This window comes from Oncorhynchus mykiss, chromosome 12 (genome assembly GCF_013265735.2).
Source record: "Oncorhynchus mykiss isolate Arlee chromosome 12, USDA_OmykA_1.1, whole genome shotgun sequence".
Classification (NCBI taxonomy): domain Eukaryota; kingdom Metazoa; phylum Chordata; class Actinopteri; order Salmoniformes; family Salmonidae; genus Oncorhynchus; species Oncorhynchus mykiss.
Window position 1 is genome coordinate 3,092,081 of NC_048576.1, and position 21,110 is coordinate 3,113,190.

General features: G+C 40.9%; 1 protein-coding gene across 3 annotated transcripts in view; it reads left to right on the forward strand.

The window, feature by feature from the left end:
• Nucleotides 1-3,453: 3,453 nt before the first annotated feature.
• The window catches only part of il11ra (interleukin 11 receptor, alpha), a 111,251-nt gene continuing 93,594 nt past the window's right edge, over nucleotides 3,454-21,110 (forward strand). For all 3 annotated transcript variants that reach the window (XM_036936730.1, XM_036936731.1, XM_036936732.1), the window contains exon 1: nucleotides 3,454-3,605. The gene's annotated coding sequence lies outside the window, so the exon portion shown is untranslated. The remainder of the gene's footprint in view (nucleotides 3,606-21,110) is intronic.

Here is a 21,110-nt window from a genome sequence, read left to right on the forward strand (position 1 = left end):
ATTAAAAGCATCACTTATCTCCTTTTTGTCAGGATTTGGCCAGGATTGTTCCAGTTTTGGCCACTAGATTGTGCTTTTTGACCCTTTTGTTGTCCCTTGTTTCCAGTTATTATTTGCACCTGTGCCTGGTTTCCCTTGAATGTATTTAAACCCTTAGTTTTCCTCAGTTCTTTGCTCTGTGTTTGAATGTTTAGCACCCAGACCCAGCGATGCTGTGAACATTTGTTACTCCAGTTGGACTCTCTTGTGGTACTCTGTTTTTGTTCTCAATTATTTATTTTTGATTATCTTTTGAGGCTTTTTCCTGCTGTATCCACCACCTTGTGGATTTACCTTTTCACTCGGAGGATTACCTTTTTCTCTTGGAATTACTTTTGATGTTGTGGATTTATATTTTTGCCTGAAGATCTTTCCTTTTTTCTTTATTAAAACACCATCTCAAGTACTGCCTCATCTGCTGGGTTCTGCCGCCTATTAGTGGCTCAGTTTGCTAAGTGACTGTTTCTCACACTGGAGACCCGAGTTCGTAACCGGGTCCTGACACTTTTTTCTCAGAAATGATCGCAACATCTTACAGAACTTGCTAAGGCTGGAAAGGAGAGGAATTACGACAGTTCAATTTACTGTTTTCCAAATTGAGATGAATCACCTGCAGAGTAGGATAAAAAAAACTACCTTGATTTAGCTTTAATTGAGATAGTACATTGGTTTCTAGGATGTCTGAAAAATTGCCAAACATTATTAGAGTCAGTTTTTCTACGTTTTGGCCCAGGTGTGGTTTCTCATCAGAATGACTTCTGATAGTTCCTTAGAGAACCAAGGTTGTTCTACTGTATCTGTATCTATAATCCTACTAGTTTTACAGTATGTGGTCTGTTCTACTGAATCTATAATCCTACTAGTTTTACAGTATGTGGTCTGTTCTACGGAATCTATGATCCTACTAGTTTTACAGTATGTGGTCTGTTCTACTGTATCTATAATCCTACTGGTTTTACAGTATGTGGTCTGTTCTACGGAATCTATGATCCTACTAGTTTTACAGTATGTGGTCTGTTTTTCTGAGGTATACAGTGCCTTTGGAAAGTATTCAGACCCCTTGACTTTTTCAGTAGTTTGTTACATTACAGCCTTATTCTAAAATTCATATATTTTTTTATGTTTTGTGCAATACCCCATAATGACAGCAACACCTTATTTACATAAGTATTCAGACACTTTGCTATGAGACTCAAAATTTAGCTCAGGTGCATCCTGTTTCCAATGATCATCTTTGAGATGTTTCTACAACTTGATTGGAGTCCATCGGTGTTAAATTCAATTGATTGGACATGATTTGAAAAGGCACACACCTGCCTTTCCAGTTGCATATAAGCGCAAAGAAGGTCTGGTAGAAGGAATTGTCCGAAGAGCTCCAAGACTGGATTGTGTCAAGGCACAGATCTGGGGGAAGGGTACAAAAACATTTCTGCAGCGTTGAAGGTCCTCAAGAACACAGTGGCCTCCAATATTCTTAATTGGAAGATGATTGGAACCATCAAGACTCTTCCTAGAGCTGACCGCCCGGCCAAGCTGAGCAATCGGGGGAGAAGGGCCTTGGTCAGGGAGGTGACCAAGAACTTGATGGTCATATCTGACAGAGTTCTAGAGTTCTTCTGTGGAGATGGGAGAAACTTCCAGAAGGACAACCATCTCTGCATCATTCCACCAATCAGGCCTTTATGGTACAGTGGCTAGACGGAAGCCACTCCTCAGTAAAAGGCACATGACAGCCCACTTGGAGTTTGCCAAAAGGCACCTAAGGACTCTCAGACCATGAGAGACAAGATTCTCTGGTCTGATGAAAACAAGATTGAACTTCACATCTGGAGGAAACGTGGCACCCTCCCTACGGTGAAGCATGGTGGTGGATCATGCTGAGGGAATTTTTCAGTGGCAGGGACTGGGAGACTAGTCAGGATCGAGGCAAAGATGAACGGAGCAAAGTACAGAGAGATCCTTGATGTAAACATGCTCCAGAGCACTCAGGACCTCAGACTGGGGTGAAGGTTCACCTTCCAACAGGACAACTATAAGGGCACAGGGCGAGACCCAGATGCAGACACTGGAGGCCGATGGTTCAAGTCTCTGATATTTATTATAATCCAAGGGGTAGGCAAGAGAATCGTCGTGGACAGGAAAAAGATCATAACAAGATCAGAGTCCAGGAGGTAGAGAGTGGCAGGCAAGCTCGAGGTCAGGGCAGGCCGTATGGTCAGGCAGGCGGGTTCAGAGACAAGGCGGGCAAGGGTCAAAACTGGGAGGACTAGCAAAAACAGAGAAAAGGAAAAAAGCAGGAGGAATAACACGCTGGTTGACTTGACAAAACAAGACAAACTGGCCACAGACAAACAGGGAACACAGGAATAAATACCCAGGGACTTCTGGGGAAAGCAGGTGACACCTGGAGGTGGGTGGAAACAATCACAAAGACAGGTGAAACAGATCAGGGCGTGACAGACAACAACCCTAACCACACAGTCAAGACAATGCAGGAGTGGCTTCGGGACAAGTCTCTGAATGTCCTTGAGTGGTCTAGCCAGAGCCCGGAGGACTTGAACCCAATCGAACATCTCTGGACAGACCTAAAAATAGCTGTGCAGCGACGCTCCCCCATCCAACCTGACAGAGCTTGAGAGGATCTGCAGAGAAGAATGGGAGAAACTCCCCAAATACAGGTGTGCCAAGCTTGTAGCATCATACCCAAGAAGACTTGAGGCTGTAATCGCTGCCAAAGGTGCTTCAACAAAGTACTGAGTAAAGGGTCGGAATACTTATGTGATATTTCAGTTTTGTATTTTTTATAAACTAGCAAATATTTTTTAAAAATATATCTGTTTTTGCTTCGTCATTATAGGGTATTGTGTGTAGATTGATGAGGGGGGAAAAAACGATTGAATCCATTTTAGAAGAAGGCTGTAACCTATCAAAATGTGGGAAAAATCAATGGGTCTGAATACTTTCTGAAGGCACTATGGGTCCAGAATGTGTGCATTAGTACTATGTTAAAACGTTTTTCTATTAAATTCTGTTCGATAATGTACTGTTATTAGGCCTATATGTTTACAGCAGGTTTACTGTAGGATCTACCTATCGTTGACAAAGGATTTATAAAACATCTAACCAATGTTGACTGCAGGTTTACTGTAGGATCTACCTATCGTTGACAAAGGATTTATAAAACATCTAACCAATGTTGACTGCCCCGCTCCTCCAATGCCCACACACGGACACAGCACCGTGACCTGCCCCCCAATATCCCCTGCAGGAAACACGGTGTCGGCCTCCTCCTTACTGACTGCTCCGCTCCTCCAATGCCTACACACGGACACAGCACCGGGACCTGCCCCCCTAATCCCCCCTGCAGGAAACACCGTGTCGGCCTCCTCCTTACTGACGCCCCGCTCCTCCAATGGGATCCTGCCTGGAACACCGCTGGCACCGTTTCACAGCTCAATTTGTCCCGGAGTCGACTATCTGCAGTTCGGAAAGTAAAACTCGACATAGTCGAAGTCATGGACCGCGAACACCCGAAAATGCCTTTTTAACTTTTGAAGATATTGAAGGTAAGTTGTTTTCACTTTTAAAACTATGTTCGCGAAAGTTATAAATTTAGACACAGAATAGGAATTGGTATGACTCCGTTGAGTGTAACCATGGAAAAGGTTTCGTTCTGTAGCCTATCTAGGACTCAATACTAGTTTCAGTATTTTCTACTACAACTACTGCAGGAGATGTCTTATGTTAAATGTTTAGATATGTCTGTAGACTCATGTTTCAAACTCCAGCCGATCCACTATTATTGATGTTTCAGTAATGTTCAAATGGCTCCAATAAACAGCTAACAGTTAGTATTGATCCGTTTAAACTCAACTAAAGTTACAAAGAAAGATTGAAACATTATTGAAAAAAAGAGATTCCAAATACATTGTTGTTGTTTATCATAATTGAAAAACTTTATGATAACTTTCATCAAAGCCAAAGTGTTTATAGATTCAATTTAAATGATTTAAAAATGTTTATGTTAGATACACATTTTACACTAACCAATACTATAAAGAAATGCCTATGTACTCATATAAGTATTTATAAAATGTTGAAAAAAGTTGCCTGTTTTAAAAAAATGTGCTTCATCCGAAGAAGTGGTGCAACTTTTTACAGAATAGATCAGTATTTAGTCTGTTGATCTGTAGTCCGAATGCTGACCATGGTTCTCTGAGCTACATTACTGTTCAAAAGCTTGGGGTCATGAAAACATACATTACATGAGTTGCAAAATGAATAGGAAATATAGTCAAGACATTGACAAGGTTATAAATAATGATTTTTAATTTAAATAATAATTTCATCAAAGGAATCGTCCATTTTGCAGCAATTACAGCCTTTCAGACCTTTGGCATTCTAGTTGTTAATTTGTTGAGGTAATCTGAAGAGATTTTACCCCATGCTTCCTGAAGCACCTCCCACAAGTTGGATTGGCTTGATGGACACTTCTTACTTACCATACTGTCAAGCTGCTCCCACAACAGCTCAATAGGGTTGAGATCCGGTGACTGTGCTGGCCACTCCATTATAGACAGAATACCAGCTGACTGCTTCTTCCCTAAATAGTTCTTGCATAGTTTGGACCTGTGCTTTGGGTCATTGTCCTGTTGTAGGAGGCAGTTTGTGCTGTTCTGTGAAGGGAGTAGTACACATCGTTGTACGAGATCTTCAGTTTCTTGGAAATTTCTCACGTGGAATAGCCTTCATTTCTCAGAACAAGAATAGACTGATGAGTTTCAGAAGAAAGTTATTTTTTTTTGTCCATTTTGAGCCTGTAATCAAACCCACAAATGCTGATGCTGCAGATACTCAACTAGTCTAAAGAAGGACAGTTTTATTGCTTCTTTAATCAGAACAACAGTTTTCAGCTGTGCTAACATAATTGCAAAAGGGTTTTCTAATGATCAATCAGCCTTTTAAAGTTATAAACTTGGATTAGTGGCAGGTAGCCTAGTGGTTAGAGTGTTGGGCCAGTAACCGAAAGGTTGCTGGATTGAATCGCCAAGCTGACATCTGTCGTTCTGCCCCTGAACAAGGCAGTTAACCCACTGTTCCCTGGTAGGCCGTCATTGTAAATAAGAATTTGTTCTTAACTAACTTGCCTAGTTAAATAAAAAATACAATTATCTAACACGACCTGCCATTGGAACACAGGAGTGACGGTTGATGATAATGGGCCTCTTTACCTGCCATTGGAACACAGGAGTGACGGTTGATGATAATGGGCCTCTTTACCTGCCATTGGAACACAGGAGTGACGGTTGATGATAATGGGCCTCTTTACCTGCCATTGGAACACAGGAGTGACGGTTGATGATAATGGGCCTCTTTACCTGCCATTGGAACACAGGAGTGACGGTTGATGATAATGGGCCTCTTTACCTGCCATTGGAACACAGGAGTGACGGTTGATGATAATGGGCCTCTTTACCTGCCATTGGAACACAGGAGTGACGGTTGATGATAATGGGCCTCTTTACCTGCCATTGGAACACAGGAGTGACGGTTGATGATAATGGGCCTCTTTACCTGCCATTGGAACACAGGAGTGACGGTTGATGATAATGGGCCTCTTTACCTGCCATTGGAACACAGGAGTGACGGTTGATGATAATGGGCCTCTTTACCTGCCATTGGAACACAGGAGTGACGGTTGATGATAATGGGCCTCTTTACCTGCCATTGGAACACAGGAGTGACGGTTGATGATAATGGGCCTCTTTACCTGCCATTGGAACACAGGAGTGACGGTTGATGATAATGGGCCTCTTTACCTGCCATTGGAACACAGGAGTGACGGTTGATGATAATAGGCCTCTTTACCTGCCATTGGAACACAGGAGTGACGGTTGATGATAATGGGCCTCTTTACCTGCCATTGGAACACAGGAGTGACGGTTGATGATAATGGGCCTCTTTACCTGCCATTGGAACACAGGAGTGACGGTTGATGATAATAGGCCTCTTTACCTGCCATTGGAACACAGGAGTGACGGTTGATGATAATGGGCCTCTTTACCTGCCATTGGAACACAGGAGTGACGGTTGATGATAATGGGCCTCTTTACCTGCCATTGGAACACAGGAGTGACGGTTGATGATAATAGGCCTCTTTACCTGCCATTGGAACACAGGAGTGACGGTTGATGATAATGGGCCTCTTTACCTGCCATTGGAACACAGGAGTGACGGTTGATGATAATGGGCCTCTTTACCTGCCATTGGAACACAGGAGTGACGGTTGATGATAATGGGCCTCTTTACCTGCCATTGGAACACAGGAGTGACGGTTGATGATAATGGGCCTCTTTACCTGCCATTGGAACACAGGAGTGACGGTTGATGATAATAGGCCTCTTTACCTGCCATTGGAACACAGGAGTGACGGTTGATGATAATGGGCCTCTTTACCTGCCATTGGAACACAGGAGTGACGGTTGATGATAATGGGCCTCTTTACCTGCCATTGGAACACAGGAGTGACGGTTGATGATAATAGGCCTCTTTACGCCTATGTAGATTTACCATTAAAAATGTCTACACTGTATTTCTGATCAATTTGATGTTATATTAATTGACCAAAAATATATATTTTTTAAAACAAGGACATTTCTAAGTGACCCCAAACGTTTGAATGGTGGTGTGTGTCTGAGTCATGTGTCTCTGAGCTGTGTGTCTCTGAGCTGTGTGTCTCTGAGCTGTGTGTCTCTGAGCTGTGTGTTTCTGAGCTGTGTGTTTCTGAGCTGTGTGTCTCTGAGCTGTGTGTTTCTGAGCTGTGTGTCTCTGAGCTGTGTGTCTCTGAGCTGGGTGTCTCTGAGCTGTGTGTCTCTGAGCTGGGTGTCTCTGAGCTGTGTGTCTCTGAGCTGTTTGTCTCTGAGCTGTGTGTCTCTGAGCTGGGTGTCTCTGAGCTGGGTGTCTCTGAGCTGTGTGTCTCTGAGCTGTGTGTCTCTGAGCTGGGTGTCTCTGAGCTGGGTGTCTCTGAGCTGTGTGTCTCTGAGCTGTGTGTCTCTGAGCTGGGTGTCTCTGAGCTGGGTGTCTCTGAGCTGGGTGTCTCTGAGCTGGGTGTCTCTGAGCTAGGTGTCTCTGAGCTGTGTGTCTCTGAGCTGGGTGTCTCTGAGCTGTGTGTCTCTGAGCTGTGTGTCTCTGAGCTGTGTGTCTCTGAGCTGTGTGTCTCTGAGCTGTGTGTCTCTGAGCTGTGTGTCCCTGAGCTGTGTGTCGCTGAGCTGGGTGTCTCTGAGCTGGGTGTCTCTGAGCTGTGTGTCTCTGAGCTGTGTGTCTCTGAGCTGTGTATCTCTGAGCTATGTGTCTCTGAGCTGGGTGTGTGTGAGCTGGGTGTCTCTGAGCTGTGTGTCTCTGAGCTGTGTGTCTCTGAGCTGGGTGTGTCTGAGCTGTGTGTCTTTGAGCTGTGTGTCTCTGAGCTGGGTGTCTCTGAGCTGGGTGTCTCTGAGCTGTGTGTCTCTGAGCTGGGTGTCTCTGAGCTGGGTGTCTCTGAGCTGGGTGTCTCTGAGCTGGGTGTCTCTGAGCTGGGTGTCTCTGAGCTGGGTGTCTCTGAGCTGGGTGTCTCTGAGCTGTGTGTTTCTGTCCATGGTTCTTCAGTCTTTTTAATTTCCTTTGTTCAGTCATAACTTCATCCAAACTTTGTCTCTTGATATCATGTTGATACAACAACAAACACACACACACAGAAAGGGGAAGAGACAACCTCAGTGCCTGTGTGCGTAACCTTTGCGGTCCTACTTGGGATTGTACCGTTGTACCCCCATCCTGGGTATCAAGTTGGAGTTGTGTCATGTTGGAGTTGTGTCATGTTGGAGTTGTGTCATGTTGGAGTTGTGTCATGTTGGAGTTGTGTCATGTTGGAGTTGTGTCATGTTGGAGTTGTGTCATGTTGGAGTTCTGTCATGATAGAGTTGTATTACGTTGGAGTTCTGTCATGATAGAGTTGTATTACGTTGGAGTTCTGTCATGATAGAGTTGTGTCATGATAGAGTTGTATTACGTTGGAGTTATGTCATGATAGGGTTGAGTTATTGCCTGGTCTGAATACAGGCATTCAGAAAAACTAGACCAAAAGTCAACATCAAATCAACCGTATATCAACTATGCTTAGATTGTGTTTGTCTGTCTATTTGAAATAGCTGAGATTTGGATAGTCTTCCTGTATCACATTGAAGTAGACAGGGTTCAGCATAGAACAGGCTCTAGGCCGACTGTAGGTATTTGGTTCTTGTTTGCTAAGCTACTAAGTAGAGAAAGTAGAGAAACGTGTGGTGAGTGTTACTATGCATACTTTCGCCGTGTGGATCGTAATTGTAGATGCTGTCAAAATACACTAGCTGGTATGAAGTCTAATATCACTGTGGAAAAAATTAATATAGTGTTTGAACCCTCTGTGAGTAAAATAGAAAACAAAATGATATACTGTAAAGAGGAGGACGGCTCGGTCATATCTCCAGTCTGCAGAAGAGAAGGATGGCTCGGTCATATCTCCAGTCTGCAGAAGAGAAGGATGGCTCGGTCATTCCTCCAGTCTGCAGAAGAGAAGGATGGCTTGGTCATTCCTCCAGTCTGTGGAAGAGAAGGATGGCTCGGTCATTCCTCCAGTCTGCGGAAGAGAAGGATGGCTCGGTCATTCCTCCAGTCTACAGAAGAGGAGGATGGCTCGGTCATTCCTCCAGTCTGCGGAAGAGAAGGATGGCTCGGTCATTCCTCCAGTCTACAGAAGAGAAGGATGGCTCGGTCATTCCTCCAGTCTGCAGAAAAGGAGGCCTCACTCTAAATAAAGGAGCTCGAATGGAATGCTGACACTAACACATGTTTGCATCCCAAATGGCACCCTATTCGCTATAGTGCCAAATGGCCCATTGTAACAAGTAGTGCACTATACAGGGGATAGGGTGTCATTTGGGACTGAACTTGGTAATAAGCTCCACTGTACATTCTCCATCACAACCATTTGAATTCAGAATGCCGACATGGAACCAGTGGCCTTCAGAACACTTAACACAGGACTGGAAACACTCAGAACATAGTTATCTGAGAAACACAGTTCCAACATTAAAGTGAGGAAGCTAGATGGAGACTTTGAATCATATCTGAACTGGACATGAAATGGCAGGCTGTTATAACTAACTGGTGGTTAGCATTGTTGGAGTCCATGGCTTTGTTTCCATACTGCTCTCGCCTCTCCTCTCCTCTCCTCTCCCTTCTTCTCTTCTCTTCTCCTCTCCTCTCCTCTCCTCTCCTCTCCTCTCCCTCCCTACTTTCTATCTTTATAGTTGAGTCTCATCTCCTGCCAAATCTTAACTCCACATGATCTGTACACACTAATTTATGTGCTCTTTGAAGCTCTGAGAGAGAGAGGCAAAGGGGAAGAGGCAGAGAGGGAGAGAGAGAGAGAGAGAGAGGGGCAAAGGGAGAGAGAGAGAGATGCAAAGGGAGAGAGAGAGAGGCAAGGAGAGAGAGAGAGGCAGAGAGAGAGGCAGAGGGGAAGAGGCAGAGAGGGAGAGAGAGAGAGAGAGAGATGCAAAGGGAGAGAGAGAGAGATGCAAAGGGAGAGAGAGAGAGGCAAGGAGAGAGAGAGGCAGAGAGAGAGGCAGAGAGAGGGGGGGGTGAGTGAGGCCTGCCTGTGCTCAGAGAGACAGAGACTGAGGTCTGGTTTCAATAAAGGACTCTTTTGGCACAGAGGAACTGCATCACTTTCTACTTCACTATTCTGGGGTGGGTCCTCTTCAGACAGACAACTCTCCCAACACATCACGAGGCGGACATGTCGGAACGTCACCATTCAAAACCAAGTTTTGAAGGCAAAACCTTTGCAGTGGTTTTAGTAACGATAGTTGTTGCAAACTAGCCACTTGTGAAATGCACTCATTAAAAATAACCTCTGATCTCCATCTTGCTAGCTACTATTTAGTATTTTATTCAAGCGTATAGAGTAGTGACGTAGGCAGGGATGGTGTTTCTCTGTGCCAAAAGAGTCCATAATTTTAACCAGACCCTAGTCAGTACTGTCGAGGGAGATGCAGAGAGAGAGAGAGAGATTCCGACTGACTCATTTCCAACATCAGTGCTGAGATAGGAGGATAAGTGGACCAGAGTCTGAAAGGTTTAATGACTGTGACTCACAGGTTGTGTCTCAAATTGTACCCTATTCCTTATAGGCTCTGGTCAACAGTAGTACACTATGTAACCTCTGGTTGATATTCACAGAACCAAGAGTAATGAGAGAGTAAATATTAGCATTTTATACGAGTGGGTATAATGCCTAGTAAATAAAGGTTAAATAAAATAAAAGAATCCTGGATGCTGATTGGATAAAACCGCTTTCCAGCCAGTGTCTGTTCCAAAAGTTACCACCGGCTAAAGCAAGAGGTTTAAATGCTTGTTCCATCTCACTGCGCATCCACTGTCTCATCAGCCCAGCCAGAGAATTTATAAACTTATAAAACTGTAAAAAGCTTTTAGACATTATCTCCCCTTTCTTTTAAACTAGCATTTGGTTTTCAACAGTGGACATTTGTATAAACCTTGCTGTCTGTCCCTCTGACATTTCCTACATTGTTTTAAGTTAATATTGAAATTCGATCTCCAATTGTCCCATTTGTAAATAAGAATTTGTTCTTAACTGACTTGCCTAGTTAAATAAAGGTTACATTTCAGAAGAATAAAGAGTAATGAACGTGTCGGGGTCGGGACGAGACATACAGGCAGCTTTTCTCAACCAAATCATGAATCGGTATAATTTTTATGGATCTATATACAAATAAATTTCAATAGAAACCAGGTCAAAGGATACCAAGTGCAGCTAGTTTACAGTCTTTCAGCTCCCGTGTGAAGTGACTGTGTTGGCTGTGTTGTTGGCTGTGTTGTTGGCTGTGCTGTTGGCTGTGTTGTTGGCTGTGTTAGCTGTAGTGTTAGCTGTGTTGTTGGCTGTGTTGTTGGCTGTGTTAGCTTTAGTGTTAGCTGTGTTGTTGGTTGTGTTGTTGGCTGTGTTAGCTTTAGTGTTAGCTGTGTTGTTGGCTGTGTTGTTGGCTGTGTTGTTAGCTGTAGTGTTAGCTGTGTTGTTAGCTGTGTTGTTGGCTGTGTTGTTGGCTGTGTTGTTTGCTGTAGTGTTAGCTGTGTTGTTGGCTGTGTTAGCCGTGTTGTTGACTGTGTTGTTAGCTGTGTTGTTAGCTGTGTTGTTGGCTGTGTTAGCTGTAGTGTTAGCTGTGTTGTTGGCTGTGTTAGCCGTGTTGTTGACTGTGTTGTTGACTGTATTGTTAGCTGTGTTGTTGGCTGTGTTAGCTGTAGTGTTAGCTGTGTTGTTGGCTGTGTTGTTGGCTGTGTTAGCTTTAGTGTTAGCTGTGTTGTTGGCTGTGTTAGCTGTAGTGTTAGCTGTGTTGTTGGCTGTGTTAGCCGTGTTGTTGACTGTGTTGTTAGCTGTGTTGTTAGCTGTGTTGTTGGCTGTGTTAGCTGTAGTGTTAGCTGTGTTGTTGGCTGTGTTGTTGGCTGTGTTAGCTTTAGTGTTAGCTGTGTTGTTGGCTGTGTTGTTGGCTGTGTTAGCTTTAGTGTTAGCTGTGTTGTTGACTGTGTTGTTAGCTGTAGTGTTGGCTGTGTTGTTTGCTGTAGTGTTAGCTGTGTTGTTGGCTGTGTTAGCCGTGTTGTTGACTGTGTTGTTGACTGTGTTGTTGACTGTGTTGTTGACTGTGTTGTTGACTGTGTTGTTAGCTGTGTTGTTAGCTGTGTTGTTGACAGTGGTGTTGGCTGTGGTGTTGACTGTGTTGTTTTCTAGCTCCTCTGCTCCTGTGTCCTGAGGAGTGAGCACATTTTCAATGCCAGGAGAAATAGCGCCTCATTAGCTAGTTACAAAAATACTTGGGTCAAGACTGGGTCGCGTCCATAGATACAGAACAAAAACACTTAATGACTGGGTCGAGTCTCTGGCGACCAAACCGATTGAACGTACGACCAGCCGGCTTTGGTAACAACCCTCGATTTGTGTCGGGACTATATCTTGTGGAAGGATGAAATAGTATGAATAAATTAATAAAAATAACATTTTTAATGAAAATATGTCAATCATCATTTGAATATGTTGGTAACCCATTGTATAAAAGTGATAATACCCTGGAAGCCAATACACTACCGTATACTACAATACACTACTGTATACTACTAATCCCCTGGAAGCCAATATACTACCATATACTACAATACACTACTATATACTATTACAATACACTACCATATACTACAATACACTACTATATACTACTACAATACACTACCATATACTACAATACACTACCATATACTACAATACACTACTATATACTACTACACACTACTATATACTACAATACACTACCATATACTACAATACACTACCATATACTACAATACACTACCATATACTACAATGCACTACTATATACTACTACAATACACTACCATATACTACAATACACTACCATATACTACAATACACTACTATATACTACTAATGCCCTGGAAGCCAATATCACTTTTAAATAGGAAATGACTGGACGAGTCTAGCAGCAAGTTCACTACTTCTCTGTGTGAGTCACAGTTAGAGGAGACAGGCTTGGGTCAAGGATCAAATGCATGTCTCTATACAGCCACATTACTACGGCCTACAACACACTACTATATACTACTACACACTACTACACACTACTATATACTACTATATACTACTACACACTACTACACACTACTATATACTACTATATACTACTACACACTACTACACACTACTATATACTACTACACACTACTCTATACTACTACACACTACTATATACTACTACACACTACTATATACTACTACACACTACTATATACTACTACACACTACTATATACTACTACACACTACTACACACTACTATATACTACTACACACTACTATATACTACTACACATTACTTTATACTACTACACACTACTACACACTACTATATACTACTACACACTACTATATACTACTACACACTACTGTATACTACAACACACTACTTACTATATACTACTACACACTACTATATACTACTACACACTACTACACACTACTATATACTATATACACATATATACTACTACACATTACTTTATACTACTACACACTACTATATACTACTACACACTACTGTATACTACTACACACTACTACACACTACTATATACTACTACACACTACTATATACTACTACACACTACTACACACTACTATATACTACTACACACTACTATATACTACTACACACTACTACACACTACTATATACTACTACACATGACTACACACTACTACACACTACTACACACTACTACACACTACTACACACTACTACACACTACTATATACTACTACACACTACTGTATACTACTGTGTACTACTACACACTACTACACACTACTATATACTACTACACACTACTATATACTACTACACATTACTTTATACTACTACACACTACTACACACTACTATATACTACTACACACTACTATATACTACTACACACTACTGTATACTACAACACACTACTATATACTACTACACACTACTATATACTATATACACACTACTACACATTACTATATACTACTACACATTACTTTATACTACTACACACTACTATATACTACTACATACTACTGTATACTACTACACACTACTACACACTACTATATACTACTACACACTACTATATACTACTACACACTACTACACACTACTATATACTACTACACACTACTATATACTACTACACACTACTATATACTACTACACACTACTACACACTACTATATACTACTACACATGACTACACACTATACTATACTATACTATATACTACTACACACTACTACACACTACTACACACTACTACACATTACTATATACTACTACACACTACTATATACTACTACACACTACTGTATACTACTACACACTACTGTATACTACTACACACTACTATATACTACTACACACTACTGTATACTACTATATACTACTACACACTACTACACACTACTATATACTACTACACATTACTATATACTACTACACACTACTACACACTACTATATACTACTACACACTACTGTATACTACTACACACTACTATATACAACTAAACACTACTATATACTACTACACACTACTATATACTACTACACACTACTGTATACTACTACACATTACTATATACTCCTATATACTACTACACACTACTGTATACTACTATACACTACTACACACTACTATATACTACTACACACTACTGTATACTACTACACACTACTATATACTACTACACACTACTATATACTACTACACACTACTATATACTACTACACACTACTATATACTACTACACATTACTATATACTACTACACACTACTACACACTACTATATACTACTACACACTACTGTATACTACTACACACTACTATATACTACTACACACTACTATATACTACTACACACTACTGTATACTACTACACACTACTACACACTACTATATACTACTACACACTACTATATACTACTACACACTACTACACACTACTATATACTACTACACACTACTATATACTACTACACACTACTACACACTACTATATACTACTACACACTACTATATACTATTACACACTACTATATATTACTACACATTACTACACACTACTATATACTACTACACACTACTACACACTACTATATACTACTATATACTACTACACACTACTACCCACTACTATATACTACTACACACTACTACACACTACTATATACTACTACACACTACTACACACTACTATATTCCTCAACACACTACTATATACTACTACACACTACTATATACTACTACACACTACTATACACTACTATATACTACTACACACTACTGTATACTACTACACACTACTATATACTACTACACACTACTGTATACTACTACACACTACTATATACTACTACACACTACTACACACTACTATATACTACTACACACTACTATATACTACCACACACTACTATATACTACTACACACTACTACACACTACTATATACTACTACACACTACTGTATACTACTACACACTACTATATACTACTACACACTACTACACTCTACTATATATTACTACACACTACTATATACTACTACACACTACTGTATACTACTATATACTACTACACACTACTATATACTATTACACATTACTATATACTACTACACACTACTACACACTACTATATACTACTACACACTACTCTATACTACTACACACTACTATATAGTACTACACACTACTATATACTACTACACACTACTACACACTACTATATACTACTACACACTACTATATACTACTACACACTACTGTATACTACTACACACTACTATATTCTACTACGCACTACTATATACTACTACACACTACTATATACTACTACACATTACTACACACTACTATATGCTACTATGTACTACTACACACTACTACATACTACTACACACTACAACACACTACTATATACTACTACACACTTCAACACACTACTATATACTACAATAAACTACTATATACTACTACACACTACTATATACTACAATACACTACTATATACTACTACACACTACTATATACTACTACACTCTACTCTATACTACTACACACTACTATACACTACTATATACTACTACACATTACTACACACTACTATATACTACAATATACTGCTACACACTACTATATACTACAATATACTGCTACACACTATTATATACTACTACACACTGCTACACACTACTATATACGACAATACACTACTATATACTACTACACACTACTGTATACTACTATATACTACTACACACTACTATATACTATTACACATTACTATATACTACTACACACTACTACACACTACTATATACTACTACACACTACTCTATACTACTACACACTACTATATAGTACTACACACTACTATATACTACTACACACTACTACACACTACTATATACTACTACACACTACTATATACTACTACACACTACTGTATACTACTACACACTACTATATTCTACTACGCACTACTATATACTACTACACACTACTATATACTACTACACATTACTACACACTACTATATGCTACTATGTACTACTACACACTACTACATACTACTACACACTACAACACACTACTATATACTACTACACACTTCAACACACTACTATATACTACAATAAACTACTATATACTACTACACACTACTATATACTACTACACACTACTTTATACTACTACACACTACTACACACTACTATATACTACTACACACTTCAACACACTACTATATACTACTACACACTTCAACACACTACTATATACTACAATACACTACTGTATACTACTACACACCACTATATACTACTACACACTACTACACACTACTATATACTACTACACACTACTACACACTACTACACACTACTACACACTACTATATACTACTACACACTACTATATACTACTACACTCTACTCTATACTACTACACACTACTACACACTACTATATACTACTACACATTACTATATACTACAATACACTACTATATACTACTACACACTACTATACACTACTACACACTACTATATACACTACTACACACTACTATATACTACCACACACTACTATATACTACTACACACTACTACACACTAATATATACTACTACACACTACTATATATTACTACACACTACTATATAATACTACACACTACTACACACTACTATATACTACTACACATTACTACACACTACTATATACTACTATATACTACAAAACACTACTATATACTACTACACACTACTATATACTACAATACACTACTATATACTACTACACACTACTATATACTACTACACTCTACTCTATACTACTACACACTACTACACACTACTATATACTACTACACATTACTACACACTACTATATACTACAATATACTGCTACACACTACTATATACTACAATATACTGCTACACACTATTATATACTACTACACACTGCTACACACTACTATATACGACAATACACTACTATATACTACTACACTCTACTCTATACTACTACACACTACTACACACTACTCTTTACTACTACACACTACTACACACTACTATATACTACTACACATTACTACACACTACTATATACTACAATATACTGCTACACACTACTATATACTACAATATACTGCTACACACTACTATATACTACTACACACTACTATATACTACAATACACTACTATATAGTACTACACACTACTATATACTACTACACACTACTATATACTACAATACACTACTTTATACTACAATACACTACTATATACTACAACATACTACAATACACTACTATATGCTACTACAATATACTGCTACACACTACTATATACTACAATATACTGCTACACACTATTCTATACTACTACACACTGCTACACACTACTATATACGACAATACACTACTATATACTACTACACTCTACTCTATACTACTACACACTACTACACACTACTATATACTACTACACATTACTACACACTACTATATACTACAATATACTGCTACACACTACTATATACTACAATATACTGCTACACACTACTATATACTACTACACACTACTATATTCTACAATACACTACTTTATACTACAATACACTACTTTATACTACAATACACTACTATATACTACAACATACTACAATACACTACTATATGCTACTACACACTACTATGTGCTACTACACACTACTATATACTACAATACACTACTATATACTATTACACACTACTACACGCTACTTTTACTACTATGTACTACAACACACTACACACTACTACACACTACTATATACTACTATATACTACTACACACTGCTACACACTACTATGGCCTACAACACACTACTCTATACTACCACACACTGCTATATACTACCACACACTACTATATATTACTACACACTGCTATATACTACTACACACTGCTACACACTACTATATACTACTACACACTACTACACACTACGTCACCCTGGTGGTCTTGGTGGGGTGATTATTAATGGACATTGGTACCACTGAACAGTGGCTGGTAAACAAGATCTCTCCCTTGTAAAGAGTTCTTTAACCAACAGGACTTCATGGATAAATAAAGGTTAAATACAAAGAGATCCAAAAAAGTGATTTAGATTTTGACTTGATCACTAATGTAATGATAACAATCTTCATGTTTCTATCACGCTGAACAGGTAGCTTTTTATTTGTAGTGTTGTATAGTCCAGATGACTGTGGTGTGGAAGTGAAGGTTCTGTGTTACTGCTGCTATAACCAACATGGTTCAGGATGACATCACTATGGTACAAGTCTGGAATATCAGAATGAAAAGAGGTTTGCATTCCAAATGGCCCCCTATTTCCTATTTAGTGCACTGCCCTCGGTCAAATGTAGTGCACTATATATGGCAAAAGTGTTCCATTTGGGACATACACAAACATGAACAGATACGTATCAACCACAACCTCATTTCGTCTGTCTGCCAAACTTTGTTTGTTGTCTTCATGGAAAATGAACTGTAAGTTGTATCTATCTGAAAGAGAAATGGCTTGTATCATTTATCATAGCTGTAGCTCATGTCTGATTTGGCACTGTAAGTAGCTGATATAAATGCTTGGAAAAGTGACCAAGATTATTCTTTAGAAGGTCGTTTGAGCTCTGAGCTCATGGGGCCCTGTACCGTGGAGATGGGCAGGTAGTTGGACATGCATCATCTGCCCTGTACCGTGGTGATGGGCAGGTAGTTGGACATGCATCATCTGCCCTGTACCGTGGAGATGGGCAGGTAGTTGGACATGCATCATCTGCCCTGTACCGTGGTGATGGGCAGGTAGTTGGACATGCATCATCTGCCCTGTACCGTGGTGATGGGCAGGTAGTTGGACATGCATCATCTGCCCTGTACCGTGGTGATGGGCAGGTAGTTGGACATGCATCATCTGCCCTGTACCGTGGTGATGGGCAGGTAGTTGGACATGCATCATCTGCCCTGTACCGTGGTGATGGGCAGGTAGTTGGACATGCATCATCTGCCCTGTACCGTGGAGATGGGCAGGTAGTTGGACATGCATCATCTGCCCTGTACCGTGGAGATGGGCAGGTAGTTGGACATGCATCATCTGCCCTGTACCGTGGTGATGGGCAGATAGTTGGACATGCATCATCTGCCCTGTACCGTGGTGATGGGCAGGTAGTTGGACATGCATCATCTGCCCTGTACCGTGGTGATGGGCAGGTAGTTGGACATGCATCATCTGCCCTGTACCGTGGTGATGGGCAGGTAGTTTGACATTCATCATCTGCCCTGTACCGTGGTGATGGGCAGGTAGTTGGACATGCATCATCTGCCCTGTACCGTGGTGATGGGCAGGTAGTTGGACATGCATCATCTGCCCTGTACCGTGGTCAACCAAGCACAAACTGTACACAGTACTGAAGCTGCTATATCATGATGAAGCCAGGATGTTTGCTTAAGGAGAGGTGTGCTGGTGTGCATTGTAGCTGTGTGTGTGTGTGTGTGTGTGTGTCTGTGTGTGTGTGTGTGTGTGTGTGTGTGTGTGTGATTGCTTGCGCATGCATGCGCATGCGTGTCACCCACGCTTTCATCTGATAAGACGTCCAGTCTCTGGTTTGGCCCTCCTCTTTCCAGTCTCTGGTTTGGCTCTCCTCTGTCCAGTCTCTGGTTTGGCTCTCCTCTTTCCAGTCTCTGGTTTGGCTCTCCTCTGTCCAGTCTCTAGTTTGGCTCTCCTCTTTCCAGTCTCTTGTTTGGCTCTTCTCTATCCAGTCTCTGGTTTGGCTCTTCTCTATCCAGTCTCTGGTTTGGCTCTCCTCTTTCCAGTCTCTGGTTTGGCTCTCCTCTTTCCAGTCTCTGGTTTGTCTCTCCTCTATCCAGTCTCTGGTTTGGCTCTCCTCTGTCCAGTCTCTGGTTTGGCTCTCCTCTTTCCAGTCTCTGGTTTGGCTCTTCTCTATCCAGTCTCTGGTTTGGCTCTTCTCTATCCAGTCTCTGGTTTGGCTCTCCTCTTTCCAGTCTCTGGTTTGGCCCTCCTCTGTCCAGTCTCTGGTTTGGCCCTCCTCTGTCCAGTCTCTGGTTTGGCTCTCCTCTATCCAGTCTCTGGTTTGGCTCTCCTCTATCCAGTCTCTGGTTTGGCTCTCCTCTATCCAGTCTCTGGTTTGGCTCTCCTCTATCCTTCCCATCTCCAGTTTCAACATGCATTGTATCTGAATACTGTGTTTAGTTATTTACCCATGTCTTCAAGTGGATCTGTCTGTTTGACAGTCCAGGCTGTTATTGCTGTGAATGCCTTTCCTCTTGACCTCTCCTCCTTTGGCTGTGTGACTTCCTAGAGAACAGAAGCAGCTCTTGTCACTTCCTAGAAAACACAAGCAGCTGAATCATATCCTATTTGTTGGAGCGTAAATCATAATCCACAGACGCTAGAACGCGATAGTTCAGCGTCCCATTGCTACGTTGTTCTGAGACCACCATCAACGGGGGGATGCTCAGCCTGAACGTGCCCCTCCCCACAATTCCCAACTCTGTTCTCTATTCATTTGACTGTGTTGACAAGACAGTTGGAGAAATTGCTTGAGCTCCGTTAAGAATTGGAAAAGTATGAAAGCTACGGTCCAATATTGTAGAACACTGCTGTGTGTTCGCGTACAGGTGTTGGACTCTGATAAACACGGTACAGAACCAGTTCTATCACGTCCATATTAGTAGATGCAATATGCCTTTCCTTGCAGTGAGGGGAGCAAACTGGACTCTTCTGCTGTCATGTTCTCCATATCAGCTCATTATAAAATATGACCAGTCGATGTTAAATAAGACTGTACAGTAACTGACCATAATTGATGTCTAATAATCACT